General features: G+C 36.7%; 1 protein-coding gene across 2 annotated transcripts in view; it reads left to right on the forward strand.

Moving 5' to 3' along the window:
- Positions 1 to 16912, forward strand: part of CNTNAP2 (contactin associated protein 2) — a 1030565-nt gene that overhangs the window by 644511 nt on the left and 369142 nt on the right. The window lies entirely within an intron of this gene.

Here is a 16912-nt window from a genome sequence, read left to right on the forward strand (position 1 = left end):
GATTTCTTCTTACTGGAATCTGGAAAAAAATCTATTGATACCCATACCTGAAGATTCTGTTGGCAGAACTAAGTTACTGAATTATAATACTAAAAAGAACCTTAAAAGCTTTCCTCAGAGAAAGACACTAGTAAAGCTGACATCAGTTACAGGAAAAGCAAGGATTAAAGCTCAAATATCAAGATGAGGGTTAGCCCTTCCCAGTAGAAATAAAAGCTGCACTACCTTACCTGAAGTTCAGAACAGGTTTGAATAATGATAATTACTTTCTGGTAGCACTTAACAGTCTGAAAATGTCAAGAGGAAAATTCCAAAATCAATCTTGAGTTCATCTGACAGAACAGTGCATGGCTTCTGTAGATAATTTACAAAAGTATATTCGGTGATAACTGCATTATTTTGTGCATTACCCTTTGTAGTGCATTACTTGAGTGGTTTATCATCCTTGCCCATCAGTTGCAGTTTCTATCAGTTTTATTTGTATTCATGAAAAAAGCTTGGTGAGAGGGTAGACACTTTTTTCTTTTTCTGTTTTGTTTTGTTTTGTTTTAATCACCTGTTTATAGAGCAATTCTTCTTGTTCCTATCTGACACAGTAAAGAAAATACAGCCAAAGGCAAGGGCACCAACCAGCTTTTTGAAGGTCTCAGGTAAATTATTATTTATATGACTTCGGAGAGTTTGCTTCATATTTTAAAGGGCAGAATAACTAAGCTGAAAAACATGCTTAGGAAAATAGATCATCCATTAACCTTATCTACCTTCCTGACATGGGGATGAAAAGGCTTACTGAAACCCAAAGGAGTGCTGTATGTGAGCAGAGCTCTGTGATGCCGAGCAGTGTTTTTCTGCCTGTATTGTTTCCCTTTGGATGTGTTTCCTCATCGAAAAAAAGAGTCATAAAAGATTAAGATATCTCAAATGATGTTATTTAGAATAGCCTTCAAGTGTCAAGGTAGCATCTTCAAAAATTCTTGCAACTTTGCCCAAGTTTTTATGTGTCCACATTGAGCTTTCTTTCTTATGAAATAGCATCCACAGTACCATAAAAATGTTGATTGTCAGAAGCAGTCAGATGTCAAGGCAAGGATGACTCTACAACATGCCCTTCATGTGACACTGCCCACTGCAGAAGGCAAGATTATGCACCAAGTGGATCTTTGGTCTAACCCAATGTGGAAAAACTATGTTGTAAATTATATTCACAAATTTCTTAATTAAGATCAGTAGGCAAGTAGGTAGATAAGTAAATAATTTGGAAGCAGCAGCAAAGTAAGTGGAACTTTCTAGCCAGAATTTATCATCATCTACCACCATTCACCAGAGAATGTTCAGGTTGGATTAAACATTAGAATGGACTGCCCTGGGAAGTGGTGGAGTCACTATTCCTGGAGGTGTTTAAGAAAAGACTGGACGTGGCACTTAGTGCCATGGTCTAGTTGACAAGGTGGTGATCAGTCAAGGGTTAGACTTGATGATCTCAGGGGTCTTTTCCAACCTAATTGAAACTATGATGCTGAGATGCTGTCTTTCCTGAAGGTATTTGTTAAAAGTAGCCTTTGTAAAAAAATTTATCATTAACAAAACACTACTTTCTCTAATTTTTGCTCAAAATGGAAATACAGTCTGATTTTTTTGAGACATCTTTCCATATCCTTTTTGCAATTGCTACCACCAATCCCATTTAGAAACCAGATTCTAGTCCCTGAGAAGTTAGACAGCTTGTACACTGGGGGATTACAAATGAATGCAGCATTTGCTAAAAGCAACCTGCAAAAGAGTGAGTGGTTAACAACATTCTGAAGCCATTTGTTAGTCAAATCAAGCAGAAATAGTACCTCACTCAGTAATGTAGCTAGCTAATCTAATTAAATGCCCCTTAGCCCAACATCTGTCTTCATAATGATCTTGGTGCTTTTAGGCAATAATTGCATCATGCTTTTATGTTTGAATTAATTTTGATAATCTGTGGATGACATTTGTAATGTTGATAATAAAATATCCAGATTTTATCAGCTTCATATTTACTGACATTAAGGTATATAATCTTCTATCTATTCTTCTTCTATTATTTAAAAATTACATTTTTTAAATCTGTACTGTACAATCTGTCCTGTTGTATCCATTCTAATTTGTGTTCACAGATGAGAAACATATGATGTATATAGTTTATTTCACTCAAATTATTGAAATGTTAAAATCCACTTGATCTTGTGAAATTCACAACTTCCCATATTTTATTTCCAAGTCTGATTAAAATGGTAGCTACGCTTTCTGTGATCTGCCCTCAGCCTAGTACATAATGTCCATATAAAAGGCCTTTGATCATATTTAAAAACTTTAAAATGTTAAAACTTTTAAATGCACAAGTTATTTTTATCCCTGCTAATCCTAAGCACAGTGGTACTCAGTAATATGTAATGATTTTGAGTGAGTAAAATTTCTGACAGCTTTAGATGAGAGGAAAAAACATTAATTTATTACAAAAAAATTACATATTTCCTCATCTGGTAGGCATGCTGTTTATAATAATATAGTTTATTTTCCTTTCTCAAGACCATAATACTTTTTTCCCCAAAATTTGCCTGCAATTTCCTCTCTACATTTCCATTCTAATCTCTTTCCAGTCTGGTCTTACTCTATGCAAAGTGAAATGTGTTTTCACACCAACTATCATAATCTCTTTTGGATAAAAAAGTTTTTGCCAGCTAGTTTCCATGGACTTCTACAACAGTTTCTGCAGAACAATACAGTTCAGAGTGTAATTCAGAGACTTCAGCTATAAATTTCCCTTATAATCTTCACTGAAGACAGAGGGATTGCAGATTGTTTAAGAGGCAACAAAAGCTACAGGCTGAAGAATGTTACATATTGTATTGACACTTTTGTTCAAGGCATTTAGTTTCTTCTCTATTGAATATGAAGAGTTAGAACTTAATTCTCAACCTCTTTGACATTGTAGCTATCTGCAACATAATAAACGCTGGTGTTTTGGTTTTTTTCCCTTCAACCTTGTAGTTTCTGTAACTGAGCTGTCTCCCTAGCACCATAGCAGCACCCTTAGGGAGTTGTGTGAGGTTCCTGCTCATTCTTGTTTCACGTTTGTGTGGTGAGAAGAATGTACAGGGTCTTGTTAGGTGTTCTCTTTTCATGAGAAAAGTTAAATCATGTGAAGAGCGGTGAAGCTAAGGTACAAATAATACACGGTTTACTCTGTTTCCAAAGGGAAACACTCAGTGTACTTTTTAAAAAGTGTGCCAAACACCACATGAATTGTTGTGGCATGGAGCATATAAAGAATAAAGCAATTTTCATGTATTAAAACTCAGATGGCTGTTCTGTTAAGAACAGGAGAATCTGAAAGCGTTTTGGCAGCTAAAGGTAAATTTGCTGTACTATAAAAACTCAAGGAAATTTCTAATAAATGTAAGTATTTAATGAACCATACATCTCAAACTCTCCTTCTATGGTTTTCTTTGAAGAGGGCAGTTGCTAACAATAATAGACAAACAGGGTTATTAATAAAATCTCAGTATGAGAATGCTTTTCTATGTTTTGGATCTGAAAACCAACATGAATATAATTGCACATTAAAAGATTTGCTGAATCAGGCGTCATCTCAGTAACAGATCTACTTTCACCAGGTTAGGATGTAAAACAAAATATGTCCCTCAGACAGTGATAAAAAGTAACCAGCAACCTGTGTTTGCTGTTCTTGAATTGAATTAGCAATTAATTAAATGTTTGAACAATGAAAAATGTTCAAACATTCTGATCTGAGTTTTGTTACACTGAGCTCTGGCAATTTTCTGAAAGGAATGTATTTCAAAGGCTATCCTCAACAACAGCCCTACTGAAACCAGCATTATGAAGACAGTGGAGCAGAAATGTGTACCCTGAATACAAGATTAAGTCTAATTCTTAGGTAAATGGAGTTCAACACTTAAAAAATAATTGGTTTTTTTCTATGTTTGAAATGCATCAGGAAGTTTACATACCACTCCATGCACTGGTGGAGCAAGCAAAGCCCTGTACAAACAACTATCAGTGTCATGAGTGCAGCCCCTCACCTCCCACTGACCTTAGGGATTTGGTTGCCTGGGCTCAGGGCCAGCCTTTGGTGCAGATGCCTGTCTGTATCTGAGGGCTGTGTGGAAAGAGCATTGTAAGGAAGAGCTATGAGAAGCAATGGCTTCTTCACCTCTTTGTCTTTAGGCTTCTCCTCTTATCTTTGAGCTACGCTACAGCTTGGCCAGTGCCTGGCCGTGTGCCTCAGTAACTCAAGCCCTGACCCTGACTGACTGATTTCATCTCCTGGCTTGATCTACTACCTGCCTTATTGCCACGGCAGTTGATGGACCAGAGCAGCATAGTGGCATGCCTCATCTTGCCCTGCCTGCCTTGCTTTCACTCTAACCTCCCAGCAACTCTTCCCTTACAGAGCAGCCCACTCTTGCTGCTCCTTGACAATAGCTTTCTAAAAAGGACACCATCAAAATCAGGTGAGAACTGCATCAACTCTCAAGTTTCACAGCCAACAATGGCATCTACCAGATGCTTAGGGAAAACATTCAAAAAACAGGATAAGTGCAGGATAATATTTTCCTGGGCTACTTTCCAGCCATCAATAGTTTAAGAAATTCTTGATCGAGAGGCTGACACTCATGTTTATCTTGCCTATAGTTGTTCCACTCTGTTTTGAACACTCTTCTGCTGTTTATTCCCCTGGTAATGATCTCTACAGTGGAAGAGAATGAGGAAAGACTTCTTTGTTTTGACCATGCTACCTGGTAATGTCAGTGAATTTGTTTTAGATCCTGTGAGAACAAAGTCTATTCATTCCTGGTGCCAGTTTACCATGCCTTTTTAAAGGCTTGCCTTGTTCTGCATATTAGCTGTCCTCTTCCAGGACTATTTTAGCCTCTTATTCTTTGAGATGAGGTAGGAAGAAATACATGCTGTAGGCAAATGTGAGGCAGCAAGCATATCTATAATGGTAAAATGTTATTTTCAAAAATCATTGATTCTTACCTCATTCTATGGTAGTTCTTAGCATTCTGTTTGCCTTTTTTGTCTGATTTTGAACACTAAGCTCTTACCTAGAGGAAATTTTCCAAGACAACTTTCCAGCAAAGGAATAGCTGACATTTTTCCCTTTATTGTATAGTCATAGAGATGGGTTTTTTCAGAAGCACTTCAGCACTTGAATAAATTCTTCCACCTAAAAAACTACTTCTTCCATTTTGAGCAAATTCTACAGATAATTTTCAAGGACAGCCACTTGATAGCATGTTAAAATTAGTTCTGTTGCAGAGAAATAGCAAATTGTTTTGCAGGGCTTCATATTAAAGGAGAAGTGGGCCATTCAGCCATAAATCAGAGAAATTAATTATAGCTAGGACTCATGTCATTTGAAACTTCAGGAGTACAGTGGTTCAGACATTGTAGTGAGAGTGTGAACTTCACTGATAAGGAGGTTTTCTATGCTCCCAACAGAATCCCACTGTTTCTTCTTAAATTCTTCCTCTGTTTTTTCATATTAAGTCCACTTTGTTTGTTTCTAAGTCAGTTTGATCTGCTAGTTTCTGTGTCTCCCAAATTCTGGCAAAATCATGGACTGTATTTATAGAGGAAAGTATAAAGGTAATTGTGTTACACTCTACCTTGTTCGTTTGCTCATTAAACAGAAGGGTGACAGGAGACATCACTGAGAAAACCTTTCAGGCAGAAGGAATTGTCCCGTCATCTAAAATGGAAGACATTTGTTTACATAACTGTTGGCCTCAAAATTTTCCTGCTGATTTTCAACTAAAGAGGCCAAGGTCCAGCTGATATACGGTAGGAAACAACTTCCCAGCAGAACTCTGAAGATTAAATGAAAGAGCATGAAATTTACCTAGAGATGAAGCCATCTGTTGTCCTGGTATTGGTTCCCATAATACCCTCCAAATCCATTGGAATCTAATCAATATCCTTCCATCAAAGGAAAAGATAAATCCTTCATGATGAAAGAAATGAGACATTCACAGGAGCTACACTACATCGTCCTCTGGCTTAGTATCTTTGTAGAGTTAGAGCTGGGTGGATGATTGATTGTGTATGTATGTATATACTGAAAGCTTACCTGCCCAGCTTTAACCTACCAAAAATCACTTGCAAATAGGTGGCTTTTCACCACAGTGAGTTTATCTGAGGATCAGTTGTTTGCCTCCTCTTCCTCCACCACTGCAGATGGCACTGAGGCCTGTTAGTTTGTTTCCTGTTGCTTCTTCAGTCTGTCTGAACTAATCAACCTCCAAGAGAGAAATTATTTGAGTTACTCCTCTGTACAGGGTTTGTATATGATACAGTTTTGAGATGTCACTGAAAGAGCCCCACCATATTAGGGTTTCTTTTACAGTGAAAAAAAAAAAATAAAAATTTAAGGAGGTGGTTTAATTTTCCCCACTAAGTAAAGCACTTGACTTGATTTCACTTGCTTAAGGTAATTATAGGCGCAGTGCCTATTTGGCTTCTTGCTTTTTTTGAAAGGCTAGAAATGAATGCAAAGGTGGAAATGGACTGGTGTTATATATGATGGAGATTTAATGTAGAAACCTCTAATAAATATGTGCCTTTTTCAATTTCTATGGCTAACTCTCAAATCTTCCATTGCAGTGTGTTATCCTATATCTAGGAAATGTTTCAAAGGAATTGTGATGGTTGAACATGTTCCTAATTAAACAAAGTGATGTGGTTTTAGGATATTCATCTCTGTTCACTATATTCTACGTGGCTTGCTCTAATGTAAGCCTCAATTATTCTACAAAGCAGATGTTAGTCAGGTGAGGTCTTTCTTCGCTGAAGGATGGAAAGAAGAGACCTGGGTTTTTTGTGTGTGAAGCTACTCTTATTGCTATGCTCAAAAACAATGATTTATATATTTCTTTGACAAAGCTAACCACATTTATAGTGTACTGAGATGTAAATTTTTCTGGGTTAAAAAAGGGGGGGAGGGTAAAGGATGTGCAAGCATGTACAAGCAGCATAGGTTTTAATGTGTACCAAAGCCATTATCAGAGTGTCTTCACTCAAATGAAAAAAAAAAAAAAAAGGAGCTTATTCTAGGAGAATTTAATCTTTTAGGCTTATGCAACAAGTTTGCCCCTTTTAAATGCAGGTGTTTCTATTTAAAACTCTATTGTTGCAATAAAAATCAGTTTATGTGGGAACGTTATATACTAGAAAGTGAAAAGAAGAGAACGCTCATCTTTTCAGAGGTAGTCTAGAAGTACTGGCACAGTCAGCATCTGGAAGACATTGGGTACCAATATCTGGGTTAATCTCTAAAAGCCAACTCCACTTGTGATCACAGTCTGTAAGATGATCTGGGTGCTTGGTGTCATGGTTGTTCATCATTGCTCTGTTCTGCCAGGCCCGTCCTTTGCCCTGCCAGTGTGCCATGGCTGTCAGCTTGCTACAGCATACTGCCATGGTAAAATGAATGTTAGCTGACCATCTCAAAGGGCTCTAATGTAGTATAATGTATGGCTCAGTCAAGGGAAGTGTAAAGGAAATATCCTCACTGATTTGTTGGTTATATATTGTGACAGAGGAGGCCCTGTTTAGAGTGCAGCATTGCCATACCTTAGACAACATTGGGAAATGGAGCCATTTTAAAAGCTTTGTTTGAACACTCGCACCCAGGACATCTCCCTGGAGAGCCTCATAGGACCAGGCAGCAGCAACAGAATGGCCAGTGGGCATGCTATGGCTCATAACCTTGTTTATAGTTGTAGATGGAAATAAAACCCATGCCTATAAATTACTTTACAGTCCTAAATTTAATTAGAACAAGTATATTTTGGAATTGATGTGAGATGCTTTGACACCATCTACACTTCAAGATTTTGTTGCAAGTGTTGTGCTGTAGGAAGTTTCGAGAGGATGGCAGAAATTAAAATGTATTAGGATATAAGAGTAACAAATTATGACAGCCCAAGAAGAGGTCAGAATGAGGCACTGACATTTTAAAGCATATGTTCACGTATTTTGAGTGTTTCTTGTGAGTAATAAAACGGAGATACTTATCCCTGCTGGCTGCTAATGATCTTGCGGTATTTTTCATGAGGATAGCATAATAAGTTGTGTGTCCTAACTTCAGTAACTCTTACCTGTCATTGTTATTTGCCCATGTGCTTTTCAGTTGTCTGAAGCATTTCTTGTGCTTTAAGTTTCTCTATCTGTAGTTTTCTTTTCAGGTAAAATTAACTATGCATCCTGGGCTTTACTATGCAGTTAATACTTGACAGCACCTACTACATTGTTTTCATTCAATTAAATCCTATTGAGAGCCTTGGTGCAGACTATGTGACCTCATGTTTCACAGCTAAGTAACCCTAGGATTCTCAAATACTGGCCTTTTATGACCATATCATACATTACTACTAATCTAGCAGGAATCTCATATGAGACCCATACATTGTAAAAAGTTCACAAATTTTGTCAGCATGGAAAACCCTCAACTGAGTGCCTCCTAAGATATACAAAAAAAGAAATAACCTCTTTTCCAACATATAAGGAAAATAACTACAGGTCTTAGTAAGTTTTAAAAATCATATGTAGATTCTACATGTACCAGCAAGAGGAAAATTTGTACAGCAAGAGGAAAACTAAGCAAAATGTAGGCCCACTGCTGAACTGGGACAGGAAAATGGGGACAAGTACTATGAAAAGGCTGACATATTGAACACCTTCTTTGCCTCAGTCTTTGCATTAAAACTGGCCCTCAGGAATCTGAGGCTCTTCAGACCACAGGCGAAGTCTGGAACAAGAAATACATACCCTCCATGGAGGAGGACCAGGTCAGGGAGCACTTCTAACAAGCTGGACATACATAAGTCCATGGGGCCTGTTGGGTTGCACTGACAAGTGCTGGGGAAATGGACTGATACCATTGAAAGGTCACTCTCAATCACTTTTGAAAAGTCATGGCAACTGTCAGAAGTTCCGGAAGACTAGAAGAGAGCAAATGTCCCTCCTATCTTCAAGAAAAGCAAGAAAGGAGATCTGGGGGTCTACAGGATGGTGAACCTCAACTCAGTTCCTGGGAAAGGGATGGAGAATATCTTTTTGGGAACCATTTCTAAAGATATGACAAACACAAAGGTCATTGGGAGTAGTCAGCATGGATTTTTGAAGAGAAAGTCACGCATAATCAACCTAATAACTTTCAACAGTAAGGTGACTGGGTTGGTGGACAAGGGTAGGCAGTGGATGTTGTTTACCTTGTCTTTAGTAAAGCTTTAATACTGTCCTCCCATATCATCCTCATAGAGCAGCTGAAAAAGTACGTTAGATAAGTGGATAGGGAGTTTGGTTGAAAATTAGTTTAAGAGCTGGGCCCAGATAGTTGTGATCAGTGGCACAAAGTCCAGTTGAAAGCAAGTGACTAGTGTGACCTGACTGATACTCCAGGTATCAATACTGAGGCCAGTACTGTATAGTATTTTCCTTAGTGGCCTGGATGCTGGGACAAAGTGCACCTTCAGCAAGTTTGCAGATGATACATAACTGGGAGAAGTGGCTGACATACCAGAGTGTAGTGCTGACATCCAGATGAACATCAGAAGGCTGGAGAAAGGGGCTGACAGGATCCTCACAAAGTTCAACAAAAATGAATGAACAGGTCTGAACTTGGGGTGAATTAACCCCATGCACCAGTACAGGCTAGAGGCTGACCAGCTGGAAAGCATCTTGGCAGAAAAGGCCCTGGGGATCCTGCTGCATACCAAGCTGACCATGAATCAGCAGTGTACACTTGTGGAGAAGTAGGCCACCAGTGTCCTGGGCTGCATTAGGAAGAACATTGACAGCCGGCCAAGGGAGGTGATCCTGCCCCTCTACTCAACTTTGGTGAGGATGCACCTGGAGTATTGGGTCCATACTGGGCTCCCAGTACAAGAGAGAGAGAGGTACATATTGGAGAGAGTCCAGCAAAGGGCCATAATGTGATTAAGGGACTAGAACATCTCTTCTCTGAGAAGAGACAGAGAGAGCTAGGACTGTTCTGCCTGGAGAAAAGAAGGCTTACAATAAGTGAGATAAGAATGTTGTTTTCATGCAAAATTATCTTTATTTGTCTTTTTCTAGATGACATGTTCACTAGTATTTTTTCTCCTTCTCTTGCATGATAAACTTACTTTTCCTACATCATAGATTTTCTATTTAAACCTGATAATGCCTAATTTTTTTGATGATTTTGTAACACTTTGTTCAGAATTCTAGCAATCAGTTTGTCAATGGAGGTTCTGGCTTGGGTTGTAGTTGTAGCCCACTGGGAACCATTTATTCTTCTGTCTGTGAGGACTGTCATTATCTTGTGAACCAAACTCAGTTTTTCACAGAAACTGGTAACATTTTTTCCTGTTCCAATATAATTCAGAGACAGCTTATTTATATAGCGCCACTATTTATAATACATATTGCTTAGAAATAATTTATCTTCGTAGCTGAGCAAATTGCAGTATAATTTCACTGCTCTTGCATAGACCTTTCTCTTGTTTATAATAACAGTGATTTCTGAGTTGCAATCTCTCTAATATAAATAATACATTAGTTCCTAATTTTAATGTGACCTATCTTTGCCAGACTGGTGACTCACTATAAAGATCTTTTGAGTAGCTTCAAAACTTCAAGCAGATTTTGGTAGCTGATTTATCTCTAGTGATCTGTAACATGTGAAGGTTTAGCTTTTATGTGTTTGACAGTGCTGTGAGGACCAAAACTGCTAAGAGTCTCTTAGTCTGATTCTCTTGTGAGCCACTTCCTTCGCACTAACATGGGCTCTGCTAGATTATCATACTCTAAAATCAGGAGACTAGCATTGTAGTTACAAGATAGGTTTTCTTTGTGGAAAAGCTACTTGACACAGCTCATTTCCACTTCTGCAGTTCTAGTGGTGATGATTCTTACAGTTTGTAAAGTATCAAGCTTTAAACCCAATTTTGAAATAAACTGCATTTTGAAATAACCATCTAAACAGGTAGAATGAAAGCAATTGCATGAGTAAAGGGAAAGGGCTACAAATTTCCTAAAATGTGCTTGCTACCAAATAACACCAAAGGCCATTCTAGTTCTCTGCTTTGACTTAATAGGTATTTTGCACAGATAGACAGTACTGCACAAAGGGACAAACAATAGGAAGTTACATCCATTGGATCCTGCTGATACCACTTAAGAGCTCTAAATAAGACTATGAATCTGTGTATCCAGCAACATTTTCTGATTTAAAGAAAAAAATAAAATTCCCTCCATCTTTTCACCAAACAGCCATGTAAAAGAAAAGAGGAAGAAGATCTGTAAAGACAAGATAAATTTAGTGTAAACACCGAGTCTTTTGGAAGATGTCTGGACCCTATTTTTTTTGCACATATAAACCCAGTAACTCCAGAGCATGGACTTAAGGGCTTCCAATTACCTACATATTGGCCCACAAGTCCTCATGAAGAACCAAAAGGCATTCTGTGTGTTAAAACAGTGCGTTTATTCTTCCCACACATTAATACTTCAAGTTTTAGCTCTACATCTGTATTTGGAATGGGAAGACAAGAATGATGTTCCACATCATGGCATTCTTTCTAGTTACATCTACTTTTTCTTTATCAGATATACATGCAGGTCTTGAACTTGGTATTCTGCATTACCTTATACAGCTGAAATTTTGTCAAAGCTTAAATAATACAAAATTTCTTCTCACTGTGTAGTTAAACATATTTTCAGCATTTGTCTGGTAAAATATCTCTTTGAATGTATCAAGTAACACAGTCATAATGTAACTTACTATTGAACTTTTTAAATTATCAATAAAACATTAAGTACTGCACTTTATACATCATCAAGAGCAGCGTAATTATGCTTTCCAATTTTCTAGGCTTGGTGACAATTCAGCTTGACCCTGTTGCTATTAAACACCACTACAAAATTCTCATTTGCTTTAAAGGAAACAGTACCAGATGGGTTTTTCTTTTGTTGTTCTATCACTCTATCACTTTAGCTTCAAAATGTGCTTTCATTTGTGTAATAAAAATCAACACCACATTGTTGTGCACTGGCCGTAAATATCCAGGTGAGTCCCTTGTGCTCATTCCTTTGGAAATGAGCACTCCACCTGGAGTTCTGCATGGGTCTAGCAGCACAAGTAGCTTCACTATTACAAAAGGAAGTCACACTTAGTCCTTCACTATAGAATGCTATGTAAATAAGAGATAACAATTGTTCACTTATCATATAACTTGAAGAAACACGTTGTCTATTTAAAATATTAAGATGGAAACACTGTTCAGAAATAAAGAACTAAGACTTTTAAGAGTCTTTCCAATTTTAGGGAAGAAGTCAAGATGAGCAAACTCTTTACATTTTAAGATTAAATTAGTAGTGAGTACCACTAAAAGTATTTTGAAAATGTGATTCCATATTAAATTTGGCAAGTTTGATGTGGTATTTGATAGACTAGAATGGAAAGTCACAAAGGCTACCACTCTTTTCACTTTTCATTACTCTTTACTTTTTTGTTTTGAAGTATTAGAGGAATAGTAATCTCTAGTTTAAATCTTAGTTTACTGTATTTCTGCATTGAAGCTTTACACTTCTCATCCATTGTTGTTGGGCTCAGTTAAGCTATGATGAATTCTTCTTAACTGGGTTTAACTTTGCTTGGTCAAGCACCAAGATCAGGATTATGAGTCTAAGAATTAAGTGCAAATTTTTTAGCAGATCTTGATTCATCTGATGCCCTTTTAATATATTTATTTCAGAATTTTATACAGTAAAATATAAAGAATGGTTGTACCATGCCACTGTATGTAATTACCCAGTATAGCCGTGATTCTAGTGCTCCATATCTGAACAGTAGAGAGCAAAAAAAAATATCTTCCTATGAAACACTGAATATACAATTGTTACATTGATCAAAGAAGAGAATAAGAAATATTTTCTTCCGAAGTTGGAACATTTCCTTTTGCTATTGACCAGTTTTTGTATTATCTCTTTAGAAAGAAAAGTTTTCCTTATTTGTCTTTTCAGCAGAGCTGGATGCAGGTCCTTGTTTATCAAAACCAGGATCCACAGAAGCCTACTAGGGAACCTATCTCAGAAATTGGGTTTTAGCAAAGCTTTATAGAGTGGCTGTGGATTCCACAAGAGGCTTTCAAAGCTTTATAGACTTATTTCTGTTGGACAAATTCATATAAATTACAAAACTCTAGTTTAATTTCATCAGACCAGGTTTGTAAATGCATATTCAGAGGTTTTGCTCTGTTTCTTGATCCAGAAACACTTTTTCTAGCTACGGCAGAGCTAAGTTAGTACACAGGCTACATCCTAAGCATTATCACTGTAAGACTGAATACATCTACACATTTGTTCCTTCACTGCAAGGACATGACTAAATGATGCATAACTGAGGATACCCTGTACATAAAAACATTCAATGACATTGATAAAATTTTGGGTTCCATAAAGGTCTTTATGATATTATTCATGATTCTTTGTCTGACCAATAATACTCCTAGCAGCTAGAGGTAGAAAGAAGATGTGTATCTGAGGGTAAAGCAGACTTAAAGTAACATGCCAAGTTGGTTAATTATACTGCTGATATTGTAGGTAAAGTAAGTGGGGAGGAAAGAGTAATATATGCACAGTTGTGTGCCTGACCATAGGTTATAGCAACTGTGACTTTTTGTTACAGCTTACCATATTTATTATTTTATAAGTACAGGTCAGCAGAGGCATGACTGAACACGTGGGATACGCCTTCTCTACATCAATCACTCCTGCATTACCTGCTATATGCGGATCATTCAGGAAAGAGGGAAGAGCTTCAAAGCTCTTGATGTGAACATAATTCAGTAAGAAAAGATTTGACCAAAGGAAGATGTTGCTTCTCTTGTATTACAGGGAGATGAAGCAGTAGGAATTGCTGACATGTTTTTAACATACTAAAGTTAAGGGACAAGCACTAAATAGACAAAACAAAGTTTTAGGAGAAAAAAAATAGTATTTGTAGGTAAAGCCATGAATAAAATGTATAGCATATGTGGTTAAGGATAATAAGCTAAAACAGTGAGTTATCCCTTCAGTGTACTGTGTGTTTTACAGAGAAGAGATTGGAGAAGACTTCTCTATTGAAAAGGCAAATAACCAACTATCATCTCAAGGCTTTATTTAACCTTTTATTGCTGCAAGGTCCATACTGTGATTATGATAAGCTTATGTACTTATCATTAATCTTAGAATATTACCTTAGTAATATATACCATTAGCCACTTTAATCGTATATTTCATTGTTCTCAATACTTATTTATGTTCTGTCTTTAATAGTGACGTTTGTGTTTTAATTTTTTAGCAGTCACATGCCTTGTAAAAAAAACTCTAAAGAATTTAAGACAGCATTTTTTGTAATATCTGTGCATGTACAACACTTTGTAACTGGGTATGTTTCATCTCACTAGTATTTTATATAAAGCAGAAACTTGTTCCAGTAAGTCAATGGAATAAATCAACTACAAGTTTTGTTTTCATGGCTAATTCTGTAATACTTCTTTATCAAAACTATTGGCTAAAATGGAAGTTATCTGCAAGACCTGCACTATGTATGTCATATAGCTGGCACTTTGAAATAAGCAAACAATGAAAAGACATATCATTTTTGCAGCAGTGATGATGGTTCTGTCTTCTTTTTACATATGACATCACGTCTCTTTGAATGTAAGGTAAATAGAAGGCCTTAGCAGATATCCATCAAACAGTCAAAATACCTTGAGTTTAAAAAGACTGAGTCTTAAAATCAGGTATGAAGAGGTCTTTTCAGTGACAAAATGTAAGTGCAAGTATCCTGACATGATGAGTTGATTATATTGTTTCATGAGTAATTTCATCGGTGCTTGAGGTTGCAGTAGTTCATCTCTTTCCTGTCCTTGGAATCTGTGGTTTTTTCCTTATTGCCTTGCTTTGAGCAGCTCTCCAATTTCTCTTTTCTAGCTGTTTGGTTCCCCCAACAGTGTTCACATTTGTGATTAAACATTTTATTTTCTCATTTTTTTCTCTCCTCACACTTTTGTCTTCTACACACAGTGTCTCTCTGTGTCTGCTTTTCGGTTTTCATATTAAATTCCTTCCTTAGCATTGATGCAGCCAATGGTGCACGACCAGTTTAGATTGCTCCCGTATCAGATCTACTGAATTTAAGGCTACTTTCTTATTTCCAGTTCAGCTGTCTGTGCAGCTGTCAAAGTTGTACAGATTCCTTCAACAGTTCTCTTGCATACTGCCCCACTCAACTGCTCCAACCCCATTTCCTCCCTCAGAAAATACTTGGAAATATACTTTCAATGTTCAGTGTTGGAGGATGTTATTACTTGGCTTGTACAGTCTTGTGCATATAGTATAGTTTAAATTACATTTCAAAGTGAAAAATTATTCTAAAGTATAAAAGAGCACTCTTCATTTTGAAACATGTCAAATGACATGTTTCAAGAACTTCAAACATGTTTCCAACATTTGTTCAGTTGAGATATAATCAAATCTGACCCTTTCCTCTGAAGAGGTCTGTTTCAAGGAGTGTCAAAAATTTAATTACAAACTGTCTGGAAAGCAAAAGCAAATATTGTGTAGAGGGTTTTCCTTTTTTTTCCTCTACTGCTTAAAATAAAACCTCTCAAACTATCTACCGCCTGCCCTTACTCTCCTGAATACTAAGTGCATGAGGTAGTTCAGAACCAATGCTGGCAGTATGCTACTATTTATTTCTGTTCTGGCTTTTGCCTTGTGTGCTGGATTTCTGGAGTAAATTTTTGTAACTGAAATATAAACCCTTGAGAAATCAAAGCTTATAATAAACTGAAATACTGACAGACCGTTAACTTTGATTCCCAAATTGCAGTGCTTGAAAAACAGAAAACTAAAATCGGGAGCCTCTAAACTACTCTAAATTATAGTCTATCATTTTTCTATAGGGCAATCACAAGCCTATTTAGGTAGAATAATAGATTCCCATCAATGAGCTATTTGTAATTAAATTAAGCATACCAGGATTGTGTCATTACATTTTTTACAGTTAAGTACATGTTATTAAAACAGTTGTATCCTCATAGTTACATTTTTCTTAAAAACAGTTTTGCTCTAAATATGAATTGTTTTCTTGAAAGGACTGCCAATTTTCAGAAGCTTGAAATCCTTGAAAAAGCAAAGGTATGTTTATGCACATTGAAGTAGGTGTGTGAACATAAATGCACGTATGTGTGTGCACTCACATCTATTTATTACTTCAATAGTAAACCTCCTGGCATCAAAACAGTTCATTGCACAAGTTCCAGTTAATAAATGAATTGTTTATTACTTACAGTACCTATCTCTTTTCAAGCAAATTGAAAATTAATTGAATAATAGGTTGTGAGTAGAGCACTGTACTAGTGTATTTATCACAGATCTGTGACCACACTGCAGCAGAACTGCAAATTCATTTGTCCATCCTTGCTTTGATGGCTTTAGACTACAACACTCATTATATTGTAATTTATAAAAATGTTTTAGAGCTTCTATAAAGGATTAAAATACTGATGTGCACTAAGAACACAGACAAAGAACAGGGGATTAAGTCAGTTTAACCTATATGATTCATGTTTTATACATGATATTTTAGCTGAGGATAGTGTTGTTTGTGGTAGATGGCATAGTAAAAGAGAAAAAGCAGATTGTGTAGATTTTAGCATATGCTCCATGATAATCTGGAGGAGAAAAGTGTAGCATAAAAAGATAACTCATTTCTGTGTTACTGGTTATTGTTGTTGTTCCAGATGACTGCAATTATAAGGAGGAGGAAATTCCATTGTGATAATGTCCTACACAAATACAAATTTTAATCCTTTTTCTGATC

The sequence above is a fragment of the Chiroxiphia lanceolata genome, chromosome 1 (assembly GCF_009829145.1).
Source record: "Chiroxiphia lanceolata isolate bChiLan1 chromosome 1, bChiLan1.pri, whole genome shotgun sequence".
NCBI lineage: Eukaryota > Metazoa > Chordata > Aves > Passeriformes > Pipridae > Chiroxiphia > Chiroxiphia lanceolata.